Source organism: Ambystoma mexicanum, chromosome 13 (assembly GCF_040938575.1).
Source record: "Ambystoma mexicanum isolate Mex_15411 chromosome 13, UKY_AmexF1_1, whole genome shotgun sequence".
Taxonomy (NCBI): domain Eukaryota; kingdom Metazoa; phylum Chordata; class Amphibia; order Caudata; family Ambystomatidae; genus Ambystoma; species Ambystoma mexicanum.
The window spans coordinates 342,638,209-342,659,136 of NC_090938.1; the positions used below are offsets into that span (position 1 = coordinate 342,638,209).

Below are 20,928 nucleotides of genomic sequence, written 5' to 3' on the forward strand. Positions count from 1 at the left end.
GAGGTAGAAAAAACGCACTAACTACGAACAAACAATGTGCTTTTGTGTGCCATGCGTGACAAGGCTCATTTTTAAATACTTTCTAGAACAAAAAGGCAGCATGCGAACGAGCCAGCCAGGAGTCGAACCTGGAATCTTCTGCTCCGTAGGCAGACGCGTTATCCATTGCGCCACTGGCCCTCTGCTGCAGTGACTCTTGGAATCAGCACTTTTGTTACGACGCAGAGGCTCATCATGCGGATTGAGCCATCATGAGCAACTTAGTTCTCATTTTTATAAGGAGAGGTGGTTGAAAACACGCCTACGAACTGACAATGAGCAGGCGTGTGCCATGTGTTAGAGACATCATGAGAAATAACGTAGTTCCCATTTTTTCTCCCGAGTAGAGGTAGAAACACGCTGCAACAGTGACTACAAACACACAATGAGCTTTCGAGTGCCTTGCGTGAGAAGGCTCATTTTTAAATACAGAACAAAAAGGCAGCATTTGAACGAGCCAGCCAGGAGTCGAACCTGGAATCTTCTGCTCCGTAGGCAGACGCGTTATCCATTGCGCCACTGGCCCGCTGCTGCACTGTGAGCTGCATTCAGCACTTTTGTTACGAACCAGAGGCTCAGGTCGGGCTGCCTGAGACATCACGAGAAACTTTGTTCTCATTTTTACAGCGAGAGGTAGGAAAAACGCTACCAACACACAATAAGCAGGCGTGTGACATGTGTTAAAGAAGGCTCATTTTTAAATACTTTATTGAAAACAATACATACAAACATCTGACAAAGAACGCATTTGGCATCAGATACTGCCCGGATTGCAACTCTCTGCACGTATTTTCTGGCGAGTTTTACGGACCAAGCATCTCATTTATTGTACTATAGCACTCACATTTTCATGCGCAAATAACAGATTTAGACTGTTTTCACTTTTTAGTATTGTACCATTTTATGTGCTCGGTGCTCTTCAGTGTTAAATCCGCGGGAGAGGATGATCTGTACCCAGATCAACCCCAAAAGTGCCATACAGATATGAAACAGATAAGGCCTGAGTGATAGGCGTGCCAAGGAGTACTCGACGTGCATGCCACAGAAACGCGAAACATGCAACAAGTGAGAGACATAAAATGGGGTTTTTCACTTTAAGAAAATAACATATAATATATTGAATACAATTTTTTGTTTACTTCTTAAAAGGTGTTTTATTGAGCTGTAGCCTTCCTCTTAGAGAGCAGGACTAAGAAGCCCGGCTGGAGCATTTCAGCACATTTTTATTTCCTTTTGGCGATCGCTGTGTCAGGGTGTTGGGTTGGGGCTCCAAGATTGCCGAACACCAGGCGAGCAGTCTATCATGGGGAACAGTTTAGTATACAACACCGGTGCGATGAAGGCACATGGCCTACTGTGCATTTTAAGCACCACCTATAAGCCGAAACCGTTGCATTGAAGTACAGGTAGGAGGGAGATGACATGTGAAGAGGGACACACGACTTGGTTTTTTTTGGGTTATTTATTTGTTAAATATTGTTGGTTGTTTATCGTCTAATTGACTGCCTTGGGCCATGCTTACCTCTTTGGCCATTCCCACCCACTCCTTGCCCCTCCCACCCAAAACTCAACCCCTGGTATCTATGTTGTTTCTAAGCAGTCTGCTGTGAGTTAATGGCTTAATTGCCGCTGTAAATGGCTACCGGTATAATAACAAAAATCTTACCCAATTCTACCTGTCCTTAACTCACTACCCCACCCCCTCTATTCCCACCTCTCCCCTCTCACCCAATCTACCCTTATCCCCACCCTACTCTACCACCACTGACTATACCCCAAACCACTCTACACCTACCCCACTCTTCGCTACCCACAATATCCCACACCACTGTAGACCTACCCTACCCACTGCCCCACCCCACTGTACCCCTATCCATCAAACCACTGTAGACTGGCAAGGTGACACGAGGTCCTTTGATCCCAATAGATTTCGCCCAGCCTTTCCATATCTTCAGATCACTACCGAGTTAAGGTACGTGTTTGTTGAGTCTTCAACTTACCCCAGACCTACGCTAGTTGTTCAAGATCAGACAGGCAGTCAAAGTGAACAGGCACGCCTTTGACAGTGTCTCTTCGGATGTAGGTAGATGCACAAAGTATTCTATTCTGAGGTCCATGCATTCTGCCATGTAAGCGCCAAACAGCCCTTTCACGGGAAGACCCTTCAAAAAGTAAAGACTCCGCTTTCTGTATGTTGGCATGTAGCACGTAGCCCATCTTGGCAGATAGCGTACATCACATTGCATCTAGTGGTGGCCCTATGTTGTGATTCTTCACTTGCCAAATCATAGCAGTGCTAAAAGGTCATGGCCAAGAGGCCTCAGCGGCAGGGGATCTGCGTCCAGTGCAAATTGGCACATGCCAAAACGTCCTGAACAATGGAGAAGGCAAAGAAGTTTCATTAGTGGTGTAATGGGAGGATAAATCGTGTTCCAGATGTTGGGGACATCCCTCAGACCTGTTAAGGGCCTCCATCACACCACTGAGGAATTATCCTTGTTTGTTACTGTTTGCAATGAATGATTGAAGGAGTTGCGTATCTTCAGATCTATAGATTCCTGCTATGATATGACATGATATTGTATTTGAATCGTACTCATACACGCGTGTTTCAGAGCGTGACGAGGCAAGGGAGGGGAAGAAGGGAGGACAAAACAGCGATCTTCCTAGGCCCAGTGACATTGAGAATGCTCAAGTGCAGGGGAGAGGGAGGGAGGAAAGTGCAAGGAGAGGGGCGAGGTGGAACGTGCCTAGGAAGGGATAAAAACAACAACAACTGGTAGCGCAGCCAGCAGGGTGGCAAGTGCGAGGTTTAAAGCGCAGACAAGGGGTGTCTGATAAGTGCAGGTAAGGGCACTGTAGGGTTACAGATACAGACCCAAGTGCAAGGATTGCGTGCAAGGGTTGCCAGGAGGCAGTGCAGGTGTGCGGCTGGGTGGGCAGGGACCTTGGCCCGAAATCAGAGGGTAGCCAGGTGCACGGAGCCGAAGCAGACAGATCAGCAGGGGAGCGGAAGAGCAAAGGCAGAAGCAAAGAGGAAGGTCTTGAGGTGCTTCCGGAACCAGAGATGGTTCTCCTCAAGTTTCAGTGTGGCAGGCAGGCTGTTCCAGAGGGAGGCCCCAGCTGAGGAAAGAGATCTACCCCCAACTCGTTGCTTGGAGAAGCGACCGGCCCTGAGGGAGTTGGAGGTGGAGGAGAAAAGAGCTCGAGTGGGAAGGTATTTACGGAGGGAGAGTTGAAGGTATTTTGGACCCAGGCCCCAGTAAGCCTTGTGGACAATGCAGAGGGACTTGAATTTAACCCTTGCAGCCACTGGGAGCAATGAAAAGATTTCAGGGCTGGAGAGATACGATCCCTGGGCTTCAGACCAAGGAAACGTCTTGCAGTCCTGTTCTGGATGAGTTGCAGAGGACAGAGAGAAGAAGCAGGCAGATTTAGAAAGAGGCTGTTGCAGTAGTCTAGCCTAGAGAGAATCAGAGCTCTAGATACAGTAAGCTTCTGGGGGAAGGAGAGGAAAGGAACAATACCTCTGCAAATGTACAGTTGGTAGTTTGACTTCTTAGAGATGTCAGAGATGTGAGAAGAAAAGGAGAGTGTGGAGTCGAAGATGACCCCAAGGTTCTTAGCCTCAAAGGTGGGAGCAGGAAGAGGGCCAAGGGAGGCCGGCCAGAGAGTGGCAGGAAAGGAGGGTGCAGGTGTGCCGATGAGGAGAATCTCTGCCTAAATGGGATTAAGGCAGAGATCATTGGCGGCAGACCAGTCCTGGATGGCAGACAGACGGTCAGAGATGAGGGAGGGAAGCCTGAAAACAAGCAGAGTGTCATCCGCATAGCACTGAAAGTTGAAGCAGAGAGCTGCAATGCGGTGGGAAATGGGTGCCAGGTATTGGTTGAACAGCCAGGGAGAGAGGTTAGACCCGTGGGGAACACCACAAGTAGAGAATGAGATGGCGAAAAGGAAGGACCCAAGTTGGACCTGGGAGGGCCGATCAGAGTGGAAAGAGGTCATCCAGGCCAGGGCCTGATCAGTGATACCCGGCTTATCACGGAGACAGTTGAGCAGGATGGCATGGTTGACCGTGTCAAAGGCAGAAGAGAAATCGAGTAGGATGAGGACCCAAAAGGGATGTTAGAGTCATGGTTGGACAGCAGGTCTTCACAGGTGTTCAGGAGAGCAGTTTCCATGCTTCTGACAGCTCTGAAGCCAGGCTGATGGTCATGGAGACAACCAACAGAGTCGGTGTGAAGATTAAGCTGGGAGATGGTCAGCTTTTCCAAGAGTTTGCCCTGGAAAGGAGTGATAGAAACCTGCGAAGTTAGCCGGGCCGGAGGGGTCGGCTGTGGAATTTTTGAGAAGAGGGTGCACAAGAGAATGCTTCAGAGTGGAGGGGAAGATTCCACAGGTGATGGAATGGTTACAGAAGTCGGCCAGATTCAGAGCAAGGGTGTCAATGTGGTCCTTGATGGTTTTGGACGAACAGGGAAGAACCTGTTTTGACTGGAATCACACAATCTCCTGGGCTTGCGCCAATCTGGTTTCCAACCAAGCCACGGCACTGAATCGGCCTTACTGGACCTAAAGATTCAACAGGATGATATCAAAGATGCCAAGAAGCAAGCCCTCCTCTTGTTACTGGGCCTGTCTGCAGCCTTCGACCATGTATACATATTGAATAAATCAAAAAGGCAGCCTATGATCGAGCCAGCCAGGAGTCAACCTGGAATTAGTCAAATGTGTTATCCATTGCGCCACTGGACCGCTGCTACAGCGTGAGCAGGAGTCAGCACTTTTGTAACGAAACAGAAGTTTCCTGCTTGAGACACAGTGAGAAACGTACTTCTCATTTTTACAAGGAGAGGTAGAAAAAAACGCTACAAGCCCACAATGAGCAGGTGAGCGAGCGTGTGCCATCATGAGAAACTTAGTTCTCATTTTTCCCAGAGGAGAGGTAGAAAAAACGCACTAACTACGAACAAACAATGTGCTTTTGTGTGCCATGCGTGACAAGGCTCATTTTTAAATACTTTCTAGAACAAAAAGGCAGCATGCGAACGAGCCAGCCAGGAGTCGAACCTGGAATCTTCTGCTCCGTAGGCAGACGCGTTATCCATTGCGCCACTGGCCCTCTGCTGCAGTGACTCTTGGAATCAGCACTTTTGTTACGACGCAGAGGCTCATCATGCGGATTGAGCCATAATGAGCAACTTAGTTCTCATTTTTATAAGGAGAGGTGGTTGAAAACACGCCTACGAACTGACAATGAGCAGGCGTGTGCCATGTGTTAGAGACATCATGAGAAATAACGTAGTTCCCATTTTTTCTCCCGAGTAGAGGTAGAAACACGCTGCAACAGTGACTACAAACACACAATGAGCTTTCGAGTGCCTTGCGTGAGAAGGCTCATTTTTAAATACAGAACAAAAAGGCAGCATTTGAACGAGCCAGCCAGGAGTCGAACCTGGAATCTTCTGCTCCGTAGGCAGACGCGTTATCCATTGCGCTACTGGCCCGCTGCTGCACTGTCAGCTGCATTCAGCACTTTTGTTACGAACCAGAGGCTCAGGTCGGGCTGCCTGAGACATCACGAGAAACTTTGTTCTCATTTTTACAGCGAGAGGTAGGAAAAACGCTACCAACACACAATAAGCAGGCGTGTGACATGTGTTAAAGAAGGCTCATTTTTAAATACTTTATTGAAAACAATACATACAAACATCTGACAAAGAACGCATTTGGCATCAGATACTGCCCAGATTGCAACTCTCTGCACGTATTTTCTGGCGAGTTCTACGGACCAAGCATCTCATTTATTGTACTATAGCACTCACATTTTCATGCGCAAATAACAGATTTAGACTGTTTTCACTTTTTAGTATTGTACCATTTTATGTGCTCGGTGCTCTTCAGTGTTAAATCCGCGGGAGAGGATGATCTGTACCCAGATCAACCCCAAAAGTGCCATACAGATATGAAACAGATAAGGCCTGAGTGATAGGCGTGCCAAGGAGTACTCGACGTGCATGCCACAGAAACGCGAAACATGCAACAAGTGAGAGACATAAAATGGGGTTTTTCACTTTAAGAAATAACATATAATATATTGAATACAATTTTTTGTTTACTTCTTAAAAGGTGTTTTATTGAGCTGTAGCCTTCCTCTTAGAGAGCAGGACTAAGAAGCCCGGCTGGAGCATTTCAGCACATTTTTATTTCCTTTTGGCGATCGCTGTGTCAGGGTGTTGGGTTGGGGCTCCAAGATTGCCGAACACCAGGCGAGCAGTCTATCATGGGGAACAGTTTAGTATACAACACCGGTGCGATGAAGGCACATGGCCTACTGTGCATTTTAAGCACCACCTATAAGCCGAAACCGTTGCATTGAAGTACAGGTAGGAGGGAGATGACATGTGAAGAGGGACACACGACTTGTTTTTTTTTGGGTTATTTATTTGTTAAATATTGTTGGTTGTTTATCGTCTAATTGACTGCCTTGGGCCATGCTTACCTCTTTGGCCATTCCCACCCACTCCTTGCCCCTCCCACCCAAAACTCAACCCCTGGTATCTATGTTGTTTCTAAGCAGTCTGCTGTGAGTTAATGGCTTAATTGCCGCTGTAAATGGCTACCGGTATAATAACAAAAATCTTACCCAATTCTACCTGTCCTTAACTCACTACCCCACCCCCTCTATTCCCACCTCTCCCCTCTCACCCAATCTACCCTTATCCCCACCCTACTCTACCACCACTGACTATACCCCAAACCACTCTACACCTACCCCACTCTTCGCTACCCACAATATCCCACACCACTGTACACCTACCCTACCCACTGCCCCACCCCACTGTACCCCTATCCATCAAACCACTGTAGACTGGCAAGGTGACACGAGGTCCTTTGATCCCAATAGATTTCGCCCAGCCTTTCCATATCTTCAGATCACTACCGAGTTAAGGTACGTGTTTGTTGAGTCATCAACTTACCCCAGACCTACGCTAGTTGTTCAAGATCAGACAGGCAGTCAAAGTGAACAGGCACGCCTTTGACAGTGTCTCTTCGGATGTAGGTAGATGCACAAAGTATTCTATTCTGAGGTCCATGCATTCTGCCATGTAAGCGCCAAACAGCCCTTTCACGGGAAGACCCTTCAAAAAGTAAAGACTCCGCTTTCTGTATGTTGGCATGTAGCACGTAGCCCATCTTGGCAGATAGCGTACATCACATTGCATCTAGTGGTGGCCCCATGTTGTGATTCTTCACTTGCCAAATCATAGCAGTGCTAAAAGGTCATGGCCAAGAGGCCTCAGCGGCAGGGGATCTGCGTCCAGTGCAAATTGGCACATGCCAAAACGTCCTGAACAATGGAGAAGGCAAAGAAGTTTCATTAGTGGTGTAATGGGAGGATAAATCGTGTTCCAGATGTTGGGGACATCCCTCAGACCTGTTAAGGGCCTCCATCACACCACTGAGGAATCATCCTTGTTTGTTACTGTTTGCAATGAATGATTGAAGGAGTTGCGTATCTTCAGATCTATAGATTCCTGCTATGATATGACATGATATTGTATTTGAATCGTACTCATACACGCGTGTTTCAGAGCGTGACGAGGCAAGGGAGGGGAAGAAGGGAGGACAAAACAGCGATCTTCCTAGGCCCAGTGACATTGAGAATGCTCAAGTGCAGGGTAGAGGGAGGGAGGAAAGTGCAAGGAGAGGGGCGAGGTGGAACGTGCCGAGGAAGGGATAAAAACAACAACAACTGGTAGCGCAGCCAGCAGGGTGGCAAGTGCGAGGTTTAAAGCGCAGACAAGGGGTGTCTGATAAGTGCAGGTAAGGGCACTGTAGGGTTACAGATACAGACCCAAGTGCAAGGATTGCGTGCAAGGGTTGCCAGGAGGCAGTGCAGGTGTGCGGCTGGGTGGGCAGGGACCTTGGCCCGAAATCAGAGGGTAGCCAGGTGCACGGAGCCGAAGCAGACAGATCAGCAGGGGAGCGGAAGAGCAAAGGCAGAAGCAAAGAGGAAGGTCTATAGGTGCTTCCGGAACCAGAGATGGTTCTCCTCAAGTTTCAGTGTGGCAGGCAGGCTGTTCCAGAGGGAGGCCCCAGCTGAGGAAAGAGATCTACCCCCAACTCGTTGCTTGGAGAAGCGACCGGCCCTGAGGGAGTTGGAGGTGGAGGAGAAAAGAGCTCGAGTGGGAAGGTATTTACGGAGGGAGAGTTGAAGGTATTTTGGACCCAGGCCCCAGTAAGCCTTGTGGACAATGCAGAGGGACTTGAATTTAACCCTTGCAGCCACTGGGAGCAATGAAAAGATTTCAGGGCTGGAGAGATACGATCCCTGGGCTTCAGACCAAGGAAACGTCTTGCAGTCCTGTTCTGGATGAGTTGCAGAGGACAGAGAGAAGAAGCAGGCAGATTTAGAAAGAGGCTGTTGCAGTAGTCTAGCCTAGAGAGAATCAGAGCTCTAGATACAGTAAGCTTCCGGGGGAAGGAGAGGAAAGGAACAATACCTCTGCAAATGTACAGTTGGTAGTTTGACTTCTTAGAGATGTCAGAGATGTGAGAAGAAAAGGAGAGTGTGGAGTCGAAGATGACCCCAAGGTTCTTAGCCTCAAAGGTGGGAGCAGGAAGAGGGCCAAGGGAGGCCGGCCAGAGAGTGGCAGGAAAGGAGGGTGCAGGTGTGCCGATGAGGAGAATCTCTGCCTAAATGGGATTAAGGCAGAGATCATTGGCGGCAGACCAGTCCTGGATGGCAGACAGACGGTCAGAGATGAGGGAGGGAAGCCTGAAAACAAGCAGAGTGTCATCCGCATAGCACTGAAAGTTGAAGCAGAGAGCTGCAATGCGGTGGGAAATGGGTGCCAGGTATTGGTTGAACAGCCAGGGAGAGAGGTTAGACCCGTGGGGAACACCACAAGTAGAGAATGAGATGGCGAAAAGGAAGGACCCAAGTTGGACCTGGGAGGGCCGATCAGAGTGGAAAGAGGTCATCCAGGCCAGGGCCTGATCAGTGATACCCGGCTTATCACGGAGACAGTTGAGCAGGATGGCATGGTTGACCGTGTCAAAGGCAGAAGAGAAATCGAGTAGGATGAGGACCCAAAAGGGATGTTAGAGTCATGGTTGGACAGCAGGTCTTCACAGGTGTTCAGGAGAGCAGTTTCCATGCTTCTGACAGCTCTGAAGCCAGGCTGATGGTCATGGAGACAACCAACAGAGTCGGTGTGAAGATTAAGCTGGGAGATGGTCAGCTTTTCCAAGAGTTTGCCCTGGAAAGGAGTGATAGAAACCTGCGAAGTTAGCCGGGCCGGAGGGGTCGGCTGTGGAATTTTTGAGAAGAGGGTGCACAAGAGAATGCTTCAGAGTGGAGGGGAAGATTCCACAGGTGATGGAATGGTTACAGAAGTCGGCCAGATTCAGAGCAAGGGTGTCAATGTGGTCCTTGATGGTTTTGGACGAACAGGGAAGAACCTGTTTTGACTGGAATCACACAATCTCCTGGGCTTGCGCCAATCTGGTTTCCAACCAAGCCACGGCACTGAATCGGCCTTACTGGACCTAAAGATTCAACAGGATGATATCAAAGATGCCAAGAAGCAAGCCCTCCTCTTGTTACTGGGCCTGTCTGCAGCCTTCGACCATGTATACATATTGAATAAATCAAAAAGGCAGCCTATGATCGAGCCAGCCAGGAGTCAACCTGGAATTAGTCAAATGTGTTATCCATTGCGCCACTGGACCGCTGCTACAGCGTGAGCAGGAGTCAGCACTTTTGTAACGAAACAGAAGTTTCCTGCTTGAGACACAGTGAGAAACGTACTTCTCATTTTTACAAGGAGAGGTAGAAAAAAACACTACAAGCCCACAATGAGCAGGTGAGCGAGCGTGTGCCATCATGAGAAACTTAGTTCTCATTTTTCCCAGAGGAGAGGTAGAAAAAACGCACTAACTACGAACAAACAATGTGCTTTTGTGTGCCATGCGTGACAAGGCTCATTTTTAAATACTTTCTAGAACAAAAAGGCAGCATGCGAACGAGCCAGCCAGGAGTCGAACCTGGAATCTTCTGCTCCGTAGGCAGACGTTATCCATTGCGCCACTGACCCTCTGCTGCAGTGACTCTTGGAATCAGCACTTTTGTTACGACGCAGAGGCTCATCATGCGGATTGAGCCATCATGAGCAACTTAGTTCTCATTTTTATAAGGAGAGGTGGTTGAAAACACGCCTACGAACTGACAATGAGCAGGCGTGTGCCATGTGTTAGAGACATCATGAGAAATAACGTAGTTCCCATTTTTTCTCCCGAGTAGAGGTAGAAACACGCTGCAACAGTGACTACAAACACACAATGAGCTTTCGAGTGCCTTGCGTGAGAAGGCTCATTTTTAAATACAGAACAAAAAGGCAGCATTTGAACGAGCCAGCCAGGAGTCGAACCTGGAATCTTCTGCTCCGTAGGCAGACGCGTTATCCATTGCGCCACTGGCCCGCTGCTGCACTGTGTGCTGCATTCAGCACTTTTGTTACGAACCAGAGGCTCAGGTCGGGCTGCCTGAGACATCACGAGAAACTTTGTTCTCATTTTTACAGCGAGAGGTAGGAAAAACGCTACCAACACACAATAAGCAGGCGTGTGACATGTGTTAAAGAAGGCTCATTTTTAAATACTTTATTGAAAACAATACATACACACATCTGACAAAGAACACATTTGGCATCAGATACTGCCCGGATTGCAACTCTCTGCACGTATTTTCTGGCGAGATTTACGGACCAAGCATCTCATTTATTGTACGATAGCACTCACATTTTCATGCGCAAATAACAGATTTAGACTGTTTTCACTTTTTAGTATTGTACCATTTTATGTGCTCGGTGCTCTTCAGTGTTAAATCCGCGGGAGAGGATGATCTGTACCCAGATCAACCCCAAAAGTGCCATACAGATATGAAACAGGTAAGGCCTGAGTGATAGGCGTGCCAAGGAGTACTCGACGTGCATGCCACAGAAACGCGAAACATGCAACAAGTGAGAGACATAAAATGGGGTTTTTCACTTTAAGAAAATAACATATAATATATTGAATACAATTTTTTGTTTACTTCTTAAAAGGTGTTTTATTGAGCTGTAGCCTTCCTCTTAGAGAGCAGGACTAAGAAGCCCGGCTGGAGCATTTCAGCACATTTTTATTTCCTTTTGGCGATCGCTGTGTCAGGGTGTTGGGTTGGGGCTCCAAGATTGCCGAACACCAGGCGAGCAGTCTATCATGGGGAACAGTTTAGTATACAACACCGGTGCGATGAAGGTACATGGCCTACTGTGCATTTTAAGCACCACCTATAAGCCGAAACCGTTGCATTGAAGTACAGGTAGGAGGGAGATGACATGTGAAGAGGGACACACGACTTGTTTTTTTTTGGGTTATTTATTTGTTAAATATTGTTGGTTGTTTATCGTCTAATTGACTGCCTTGGGCCATGCTTACCTCTTTGGCCATTCCCACCCACTCCTTGCCCCTCCCACCCAAAACTCAACCCCTGGTATCTATGTTGTTTCTAAGCAGTCTGCTGTGAGTTAATGGCTTAATTGCCGCTGTAAATGGCTACCGGTATAATAACAAAAATCTTACCCAATTCTACCTGACCTTAACTCACTACCCCACCCCCTCTATTCCCACCTCTCCCCTCTCACCCAATCTACCCTTATCCCCACCCTACTCTACCACCACTGACTATACCCCAAACCACTCTACACCTACCCCACTCTTCGCTACCCACAATATCCCACACCACTGTACACCTACCCTACCCACTGCCCCACCCCACTGTACCCCTATCCATCAAACCACTGTAGACTGGCAAGGTGACACGAGGTCCTTTGATCCCAATAGATTTCGCCCAGCCTTTCCATATCTTCATATCACTACCGAGTTAAGGTACGTGTTTGTTGAGTCTTCAACTTACCCCAGACCTACGCTAGTTGTTCAAGATCAGACAGGCAGTCAAAGTGAACAGGCACGCCTTTGACAGTGTCTCTTCGGATGTAGGTAGATGCACAAAGTATTCTATTCTGAGGTCCATGCATTCTGCCATGTAAGCGCCAAACAGCCCTTTCACAGGAAGACCCTTCAAAAAGTAAAGACTCCGCTTTCTGTATGTTGGCATGTAGCACGTAGCCCATCTTGGCAGATAGCGTACATCACATTGCATCTAGTGGTGGCCCTATGTTGTGATTCTTCACTTGCCAAATCATAGCAGTGCTAAAAGGTCATGGCCAAGAGGCCTCAGCGGCAGGGGATCTGCGTCCAGTGCAAATTGGCACATGCCAAAACGTCCTGAACAATGGAGAAGGCAAAGAAGTTTCATTAGTGGTGTAATGGGAGGATAAATCGTGTTCCAGATGTTGGGGACATCCCTCAGACCTGTTAAGGGCCTCCATCACACCACTGAGGAATTATCCTTGTTTGTTACTGTTTGCAATGAATGATTGAAGGAGTTGCGTATCTTCAGATCTATAGATTCCTGCTATGATATGACATGATATTGTATTTGAATCGTACTCATACACGCGTGTTTCAGAGCGTGACGAGGCAAGGGAGGGGAAGAAGGGAGGACAAAACAGCGATCTTCCTAGGCCCAGTGACATTGAGAATGCTCAAGTGCAGGGGAGAGGGAGGGAGGAAAGTGCAAGGAGAGGGGCGAGGTGGAACGTGCCTAGGAAGGGATAAAAACAACAACAACTGGTAGCGCAGCCAGCAGGGTGGCAAGTGCGAGGTTTAAAGCGCAGACAAGGGGTGTCTGATAAGTGCAGGTAAGGGCACTGTAGGGTTACAGATACAGACCCAAGTGCAAGGATTGCGTGCAAGGTTTGCCAGGAGGCAGTGCAGGTGTGCGGCTGGGTGGGCAGGGACCTTGGCCCGAAATCAGAGGGTAGCCAGGTGCACGGAGCCGAAGCAGACAGATCAGCAGGGGAGCGGAAGAGCAAAGGCAGAAGCAAAGAGGAAGGTCTTGAGGTGCTTCCGGAACCAGAGATGGTTCTCCTCAAGTTTCAGTGTGGCAGGCAGGCTGTTCCAGAGGGAGGCCCCAGCTGAGGAAAGAGATCTACCCCCAACTCGTTGCTTGGAGAAGCGACCGGCCCTGAGGGAGTTGGAGGTGGATGAGAAAAGAGCTCGAGTGGGAAGGTATTTACGGAGGGAGAGTTGAAGGTATTTTGGACCCAGGCCCCAGTAAGCCTTGTGGACAATGCAGAGGGACTTGAATTTAACCCTTGCAGCCTCTGGGAGCAATGAAAAGATTTCAGGGCTGGAGAGATACGATCCCTGGGCTTCAGACCAAGGAAACGTCTTGCAGTCCTGTTCTGGATGAGTTGCAGAGGACAGAGAGAAGAAGCAGGCAGATTTAGAAAGAGGCTGTTGCAGTAGTCTAGCCTAGAGAGAATCAGAGCTCTAGATACAGTAAGCTTCTGGGGGAAGGAGAGGAAAGGAACAATGCCTCTGCAAATGTACAGTTGGTAGTTTGACTTCTTAGAGATGTCAGAGATGTGAGAAGAAAAGGAGAGTGTGGAGTCGAAGATGACCCCAAGGTTCTTAGCCTCAAAGGTGGGAGCAGGAAGAGGGCCAAGGGAGGCCGGCCAGAGAGTGGCAGGAAAGGAGGGTGCAGGTGTGCCGATGAGGAGAATCTCTGCCTAAATGGGATTAAGGCAGAGATCATTGGCGGCAGACCAGTCCTGGATGGCAGACAGACGGTCAGAGATGAGGGAGGGAAGCCTGAAAACAAGCAGAGTGTCATCCGCATAGCACTGAAAGTTGAAGCAGAGAGCTGCAATGCGGTGGGAAATGGGTGCCAGGTATTGGTTGAACAGCCAGGGAGAGAGGTTAGACCCGTGGGGAACACCACAAGTAGAGAATGAGATGGCGAAAAGGAAGGACCCAAGTTGGACCTGGGAGGGCCGATCAGAGTGGAAAGAGGTCATCCAGGCCAGGGCCTGATCAGTGATACCCGGCTTATCACGGAGACAGTTGAGCAGGATGGCATGGTTGACCGTGTCAAAGGCAGAAGAGAAATCGAGTAGGATGAGGACCCAAAAGGGATGTTAGAGTCATGGTTGGACAGCAGGTCTTCACAGGTGTTCAGGAGAGCAGTTTCCATGCTTCTGACAGCTCTGAAGCCAGGCTGATGGTCATGGAGACAACCAACAGAGTCGGTGTGAAGATTAAGCTGGGAGATGGTCAGCTTTTCCAAGAGTTTGCCCTGGAAAGGAGTGATAGAAACCTGCGAAGTTAGCCGGGCCGGAGGGGTCGGCTGTGGAATTTTTGAGAAGAGGGTGCACAAGAGAATGCTTCAGAGTGGAGGGGAAGATTCCACAGGTGATGGAATGGTTACAGAAGTCGGCCAGATTCAGAGCAAGGGTGTCAATGTGGTCCTTGATGGTTTTGGACGAACAGGGAAGAACCTGTTTTGACTGGAATCACACAATCTCCTGGGCTTGCGCCAATCTGGTTTCCAACCAAGCCACGGCACTGAATCGGCCTCACTGGACCTAAAGATTCAACAGGATGATATCAAAGATGCCAAGAAGCAAGCCCTCCTCTTGTTACTGGGCCTGTCTGCAGCCTTCGACCATGTATACATATTGAATAAATCAAAAAGGCAGCCTATGATCGAGCCAGCCAGGAGTCAACCTGGAATTAGTCAAATGTGTTATCCATTGCGCCACTGGACCGCTGCTACAGCGTGAGCAGGAGTCAGCACTTTTGTAACGAAACAGAAGTTTCCTGCTTGAGACACAGTGAGAAACGTACTTCTCATTTTTACAAGGAGAGGTAGAAAAAAACACTACAAGCCCACAATGAGCAGGTGAGCGAGCGTGTGCCATCATGAGAAACTTAGTTCTCATTTTTCCCAGAGGAGAGGTAGAAAAAACGCACTAACTACGAACAAACAATGTGCTTTTGTGTGCCATGCGTGACAAGGCTCATTTTTAAATACTTTCTAGAACAAAAAGGCAGCATGCGAACGAGCCAGCCAGGAGTCGAACCTGGAATCTTCTGCTCCGTAGGCAGACGCGTTATCCATTGCGCCACTGACCCTCTGCTGCAGTGACTCTTGGAATCAGCACTTTTGTTACGACGCAGAGGCTCATCATGCGGATTGAGCCATCATGAGCAACTTAGTTCTCATTTTTATAAGGAGAGGTGGTTGAAAACACGCCTACGAACTGACAATGAGCAGGCGTGTGCCATGTGTTAGAGACATCATGAGAAATAACGTAGTTCCCATTTTTTCTCCCGAGTAGAGGTAGAAACACGCTGCAACAGTGACTACAAACACACAATGAGCTTTCGAGTGCCTTGCGTGAGAAGGCTCATTTTTAAATACAGAACAAAAAGGCAGCATTTGAACGAGCCAGCCAGGAGTCGAACCTGGAATCTTCTGCTCCGTAGGCAGACGCGTTATCCATTGCGCCACTGGCCCGCTGCTGCACTGTGTGCTGCATTCAGCACTTTTGTTACGAACCAGAGGCTCAGGTCGGGCTGCCTGAGACATCACGAGAAACTTTGTTCTCATTTTTACAGCGAGAGGTAGGAAAAACGCTACCAACACACAATAAGCAGGCGTGTGACATGTGTTAAAGAAGGCTCATTTTTAAATACTTTATTGAAAACAATACATACACACATCTGACAAAGAACACATTTGGCATCAGATACTGCCCGGATTGCAACTCTCTGCACGTATTTTCTGGCGAGATTTACGGACCAAGCATCTCATTTATTGTACGATAGCACTCACATTTTCATGCGCAAATAACAGATTTAGACTGTTTTCACTTTTTAGTATTGTACCATTTTATGTGCTCGGTGCTCTTCAGTGTTAAATCCGCGGGAGAGGATGATCTGTACCCAGATCAACCCCAAAAGTGCCATACAGATATGAAACAGGTAAGGCCTGAGTGATAGGCGTGCCAAGGAGTACTCGACGTGCATGCCACAGAAACGCGAAACATGCAACAAGTGAGAGACATAAAATGGGGTTTTTCACTTTAAGAAAATAACATATAATATATTGAATACAATTTTTTGTTTACTTCTTAAAAGGTGTTTTATTGAGCTGTAGCCTTCCTCTTAGAGAGCAGGACTAAGAAGCCCGGCTGGAGCATTTCAGCACATTTTTATTTCCTTTTGGCGATCGCTGTGTCAGGGTGTTGGGTTGGGGCTCCAAGATTGCCGAACACCAGGCGAGCAGTCTATCATGGGGAACAGTTTAGTATACAACACCGGTGCGATGAAGGTACATGGCCTACTGTGCATTTTAAGCACCACCTATAAGCCGAAACCGTTGCATTGAAGTACAGGTAGGAGGGAGATGACATGTGAAGAGGGACACACGACTTGTTTTTTTTTGGGTTATTTATTTGTTAAATATTGTTGGTTGTTTATCGTCTAATTGACTGCCTTGGGCCATGCTTACCTCTTTGGCCATTCCCACCCACTCCTTGCCCCTCCCACCCAAAACTCAACCCCTGGTATCTATGTTGTTTCTAAGCAGTCTGCTGTGAGTTAATGGCTTAATTGCCGCTGTAAATGGCTACCGGTATAATAACAAAAATCTTACCCAATTCTACCTGACCTTAACTCACTACCCCACCCCCTCTATTCCCACCTCTCCCCTCTCACCCAATCTACCCTTATCCCCACCCTACTCTACCACCACTGACTATACCCCAAACCACTCTACACCTACCCCACTCTTCGCTACCCACAATATCCCACACCACTGTACACCTACCCTACCCACTGCCCCACCCCACTGTACCCCTATCCATCAAACCACTGTAGACTGGCAAGGTGACACGAGGTCCTTTGATCCCAATAGATTTCGCCCAGCCTTTCCATATCTTCATATCACTACCGAGTTAAGGTACGTGTTTGTTGAGTCTTCAACTTACCCCAGACCTACGCTAGTTGTTCAAGATCAGACAGGCAGTCAAAGTGAACAGGCACGCCTTTGACAGTGTCTCTTCGGATGTAGGTAGATGCACAAAGTATTCTATTCTGAGGTCCATGCATTCTGCCATGTAAGCGCCAAACAGCCCTTTCACAGGAAGACCCTTCAAAAAGTAAAGACTCCGCTTTCTGTATGTTGGCATGTAGCACGTAGCCCATCTTGGCAGATAGCGTACATCACATTGCATCTAGTGGTGGCCCTATGTTGTGATTCTTCACTTGCCAAATCATAGCAGTGCTAAAAGGTCATGGCCAAGAGGCCTCAGCGGCAGGGGATCTGCGTCCAGTGCAAATTGGCACATGCCAAAACGTCCTGAACAATGGAGAAGGCAAAGAAGTTTCATTAGTGGTGTAATGGGAGGATAAATCGTGTTCCAGATGTTGGGGACATCCCTCAGACCTGTTAAGGGCCTCCATCACACCACTGAGGAATTATCCTTGTTTGTTACTGTTTGCAATGAATGATTGAAGGAGTTGCGTATCTTCAGATCTATAGATTCCTGCTATGATATGACATGATATTGTATTTGAATCGTACTCATACACGCGTGTTTCAGAGCGTGACGAGGCAAGGGAGGGGAAGAAGGGAGGACAAAACAGCGATCTTCCTAGGCCCAGTGACATTGAGAATGCTCAAGTGCAGGGGAGAGGGAGGGAGGAAAGTGCAAGGAGAGGGGCGAGGTGGAACGTGCCTAGGAAGGGATAAAAACAACAACAACTGGTAGCGCAGCCAGCAGGGTGGCAAGTGCGAGGTTTAAAGCGCAGACAAGGGGTGTCTGATAAGTGCAGGTAAGGGCACTGTAGGGTTACAGATACAGACCCAAGTGCAAGGATTGCGTGCAAGGTTTGCCAGGAGGCAGTGCAGGTGTGCGGCTGGGTGGGCAGGGACCTTGGCCCGAAATCAGAGGGTAGCCAGGTGCACGGAGCCGAAGCAGACAGATCAGCAGGGGAGCGGAAGAGCAAAGGCAGAAGCAAAGAGGAAGGTCTTGAGGTGCTTCCGGAACCAGAGATGGTTCTCCTCAAGTTTCAGTGTGGCAGGCAGGCTGTTCCAGAGGGAGGCCCCAGCTGAGGAAAGAGATCTACCCCCAACTCGTTGCTTGGAGAAGCGACCGGCCCTGAGGGAGTTGGAGGTGGATGAGAAAAGAGCTCGAGTGGGAAGGTATTTACGGAGGGAGAGTTGAAGGTATTTTGGACCCAGGCCCCAGTAAGCCTTGTGGACAATGCAGAGGGACTTGAATTTAACCCTTGCAGCCTCTGGGAGCAATGAAAAGATTTCAGGGCTGGAGAGATACGATCCCTGGGCTTCAGACCAAGGAAACGTCTTGCAGTCCTGTTCTGGATGAGTTGCAGAGGACAGAGAGAAGAAGCAGGCAGATTTAGAAAGAGGCTGTTGCAGTAGTCTAGCCTAGAGAGAATCAGAGCTCTAGATACAGTAAGCTTCTGGGGGAAGGAGAGGAAAGGAACAATGCCTCTGCAAATGTACAGTTGGTAGTTTGACTTCTTAGAGATGTCAGAGATGTGAGAAGAAAAGGAGAGTGTGGAGTCGAAGATGACCCCAAGGTTCTTAGCCTCAAAGGTGGGAGCAGGAAGAGGGCCAAGGGAGGCCGGCCAGAGAGTGGCAGGAAAGGAGGGTGCAGGTGTGCCGATGAGGAGAATCTCTGCCTAAATGGGATTAAGGCAGAGATCATTGGCGGCAGACCAGTCCTGGATGGCAGACAGACGGTCAGAGATGAGGGAGGGAAGCCTGAAAACAAGCAGAGTGTCATCCGCATAGCACTGAAAGTTGAAGCAGAGAGCTGCAATGCGGTGGGAAATGGGTGCCAGGTATTGGTTGAACAGCCAGGGAGAGAGGTTAGACCCGTGGGGAACACCACAAGTAGAGAATGAGATGGCGAAAAGGAAGGACCCAAGTTGGACCTGGGAGGGCCGATCAGAGTGGAAAGAGGTCATCCAGGCCAGGGCCTGATCAGTGATACCCGGCTTATCACGGAGACAGTTGAGCAGGATGGCATGGTTGACCGTGTCAAAGGCAGAAGAGAAATCGAGTAGGATGAGGACCCAAAAGGGATGTTAGAGTCATGGTTGGACAGCAGGTCTTCACAGGTGTTCAGGAGAGCAGTTTCCATGCTTCTGACAGCTCTGAAGCCAGGCTGATGGTCATGGAGACAACCAACAGAGTCGGTGTGAAGATTAAGCTGGGAGATGGTCAGCTTTTCCAAGAGTTTGCCCTGGAAAGGAGTGATAGAAACCTGCGAAGTTAGCCGGGCCGGAGGGGTCGGCTGTGGAATTTTTGAGAAGAGGGTGCACAAGAGAATGCTTCAGAGTGGAGGGGTAGATTCCACAGGTGATGGAATGGTTACAGAAGTCGGCCAGATTCAGAGCAAGGGTGTCAATGTGGTCCTTGATGGTTTTGGACGAACAGGGAAGAACCTGTTTTGACTGGAATCACACAATCTCCTGGGCTTGCGCCAATCTGGTTTCCAACCAAGCCACGGCACTGAATCGGCCTTACTGGACCTAAAGATTCAACAGGATGATATCAAAGATGCCAAGAAGCAAGCCCTCCTCTTGTTACTGGGCCTGTCTGCAGCCTTCGACCATGTATACATATTGAATAAATCAAAAAGGCAGCCTATGATCGAGCCAGCCAGGAGTCAACCTGGAATTAGTCAAATGTGTTATCCATTGCGCCACTGGACCGCTGCTACAGCGTGAGCAGGAGTCAGCACTTTTGTAACGAAACAGAAGTTTCCTGCTTGAGACACAGTGAGAAACGTACTTCTCATTTTTACAAGGAGAGGTAGAAAAAAACGCTACAAGCCCACAATGAGCAGGTGAGCGAGCGTGTGCCATCATGAGAAACTTAGTTCTCATTTTTCCCAGAGGAGAGGTAGAAAAAACGCACTAACTACGAACAAACAATGTGCTTTTGTGTGCCATGCGTGACAAGGCTCATTTTTAAATACTTTCTAGAACAAAAAGGCAGCATGCGAACGAGCCAGCCAGGAGTCGAACCTGGAATCTTCTGCTCCGTAGGCAGACGCGTTATCCATTGCGCCACTGGCCCTCTGCTGCAGTGACTCTTGGAATCAGCACTTTTGTTACGACGCAGAGGCTCATCATGCGGATTGAGCCATCATGAGCAACTTAGTTCTCATTTTTATAAGGAGAGGTGGTTGAAAACACGCCTACGAACTGACAATGAGCAGGCGTGTGCCATGTGTTAGAGACATCATGAGAAATAACGTAGTTCCCATTTTTTCTCCCGAGTAGAGGTAGAAACACGCTGCAACAGTGACTACAAACACACAATGAGCTTTCGAGTGCCTTGCGTGAGAAGGCTCATTTTAAAATACAGAACAAAAAGGCAGCATTTGAACGAGCCAGCCAGGAGTCGAACCTGGAATCTTCGGCTCCGTAGGCAGACGCGTTATCCATTGCGCCACTGGCCCGCTGCTGCACTGTGAGCTGCATTCAGCACTTTTGTTACGAACCAGAGGCTCAGGTCGGGCTGCCTGAGACATCACGAGAAACTTTGTTCTCATTTTTACAGCGAGAGGTAGGAAAAACGCTACCAACACACAATAAGCAGGCGTGTGACATGTGTTAAAGAAGGCTCATTTTTAAATACTTTATTGAAAACAATACATACACACAAAGAACGCATTTGGCATCAGATACTGCCCGGATTGCAACTCTCTGCACGTATTTTCTGGCGAGTTCTACGGACCAAGCATCTCATTTATTGTACGATAGCACTCACATTTTCATGCGCAAATAACAGATTTAGACTGTTTTCACTTTTTAGTATTGTACCATTTTATGTGCTCGGTGCTCTTCAGTGTTAAATCCGCGGGAGAGGATGATCTGTACCCAGATCAA

The 20,928-nt window shown here is 48.5% G+C and overlaps 9 non-coding genes across 9 annotated transcripts; all 9 read right to left on the minus strand.

The window, feature by feature from the left end:
- Positions 1–107: 107 nt before the first annotated feature.
- TRNAR-ACG (transfer RNA arginine (anticodon ACG)) lies at positions 108–180 on the minus strand. Its single transcript has one exon. It is a non-coding gene; the product is annotated as a tRNA-Arg (tRNA).
- Positions 181–492: 312 nt separating this feature from the next.
- Positions 493–565, minus strand: TRNAR-ACG (transfer RNA arginine (anticodon ACG)). The gene has a single exon. It is a non-coding gene; the product is annotated as a tRNA-Arg (tRNA).
- A 4,526-nt stretch (positions 566–5,091) lies between these two features.
- On the minus strand, positions 5,092–5,164 carry TRNAR-ACG (transfer RNA arginine (anticodon ACG)). The gene has a single exon. It is a non-coding gene; the product is annotated as a tRNA-Arg (tRNA).
- A 312-nt stretch (positions 5,165–5,476) lies between these two features.
- Positions 5,477–5,549, minus strand: TRNAR-ACG (transfer RNA arginine (anticodon ACG)). Its single transcript has one exon. It is a non-coding gene; the product is annotated as a tRNA-Arg (tRNA).
- A 4,908-nt stretch (positions 5,550–10,457) lies between these two features.
- Positions 10,458–10,530, minus strand: TRNAR-ACG (transfer RNA arginine (anticodon ACG)). Its single transcript has one exon. It is a non-coding gene; the product is annotated as a tRNA-Arg (tRNA).
- A 4,526-nt stretch (positions 10,531–15,056) lies between these two features.
- Positions 15,057–15,129, minus strand: TRNAR-ACG (transfer RNA arginine (anticodon ACG)). The gene has a single exon. It is a non-coding gene; the product is annotated as a tRNA-Arg (tRNA).
- A 312-nt stretch (positions 15,130–15,441) lies between these two features.
- TRNAR-ACG (transfer RNA arginine (anticodon ACG)) lies at positions 15,442–15,514 on the minus strand. Its single transcript has one exon. It is a non-coding gene; the product is annotated as a tRNA-Arg (tRNA).
- Positions 15,515–20,040: 4,526 nt separating this feature from the next.
- TRNAR-ACG (transfer RNA arginine (anticodon ACG)) lies at positions 20,041–20,113 on the minus strand. The gene has a single exon. It is a non-coding gene; the product is annotated as a tRNA-Arg (tRNA).
- A 312-nt stretch (positions 20,114–20,425) lies between these two features.
- Positions 20,426–20,498, minus strand: TRNAR-ACG (transfer RNA arginine (anticodon ACG)). Its single transcript has one exon. It is a non-coding gene; the product is annotated as a tRNA-Arg (tRNA).
- Positions 20,499–20,928: the final 430 nt, after the last annotated feature.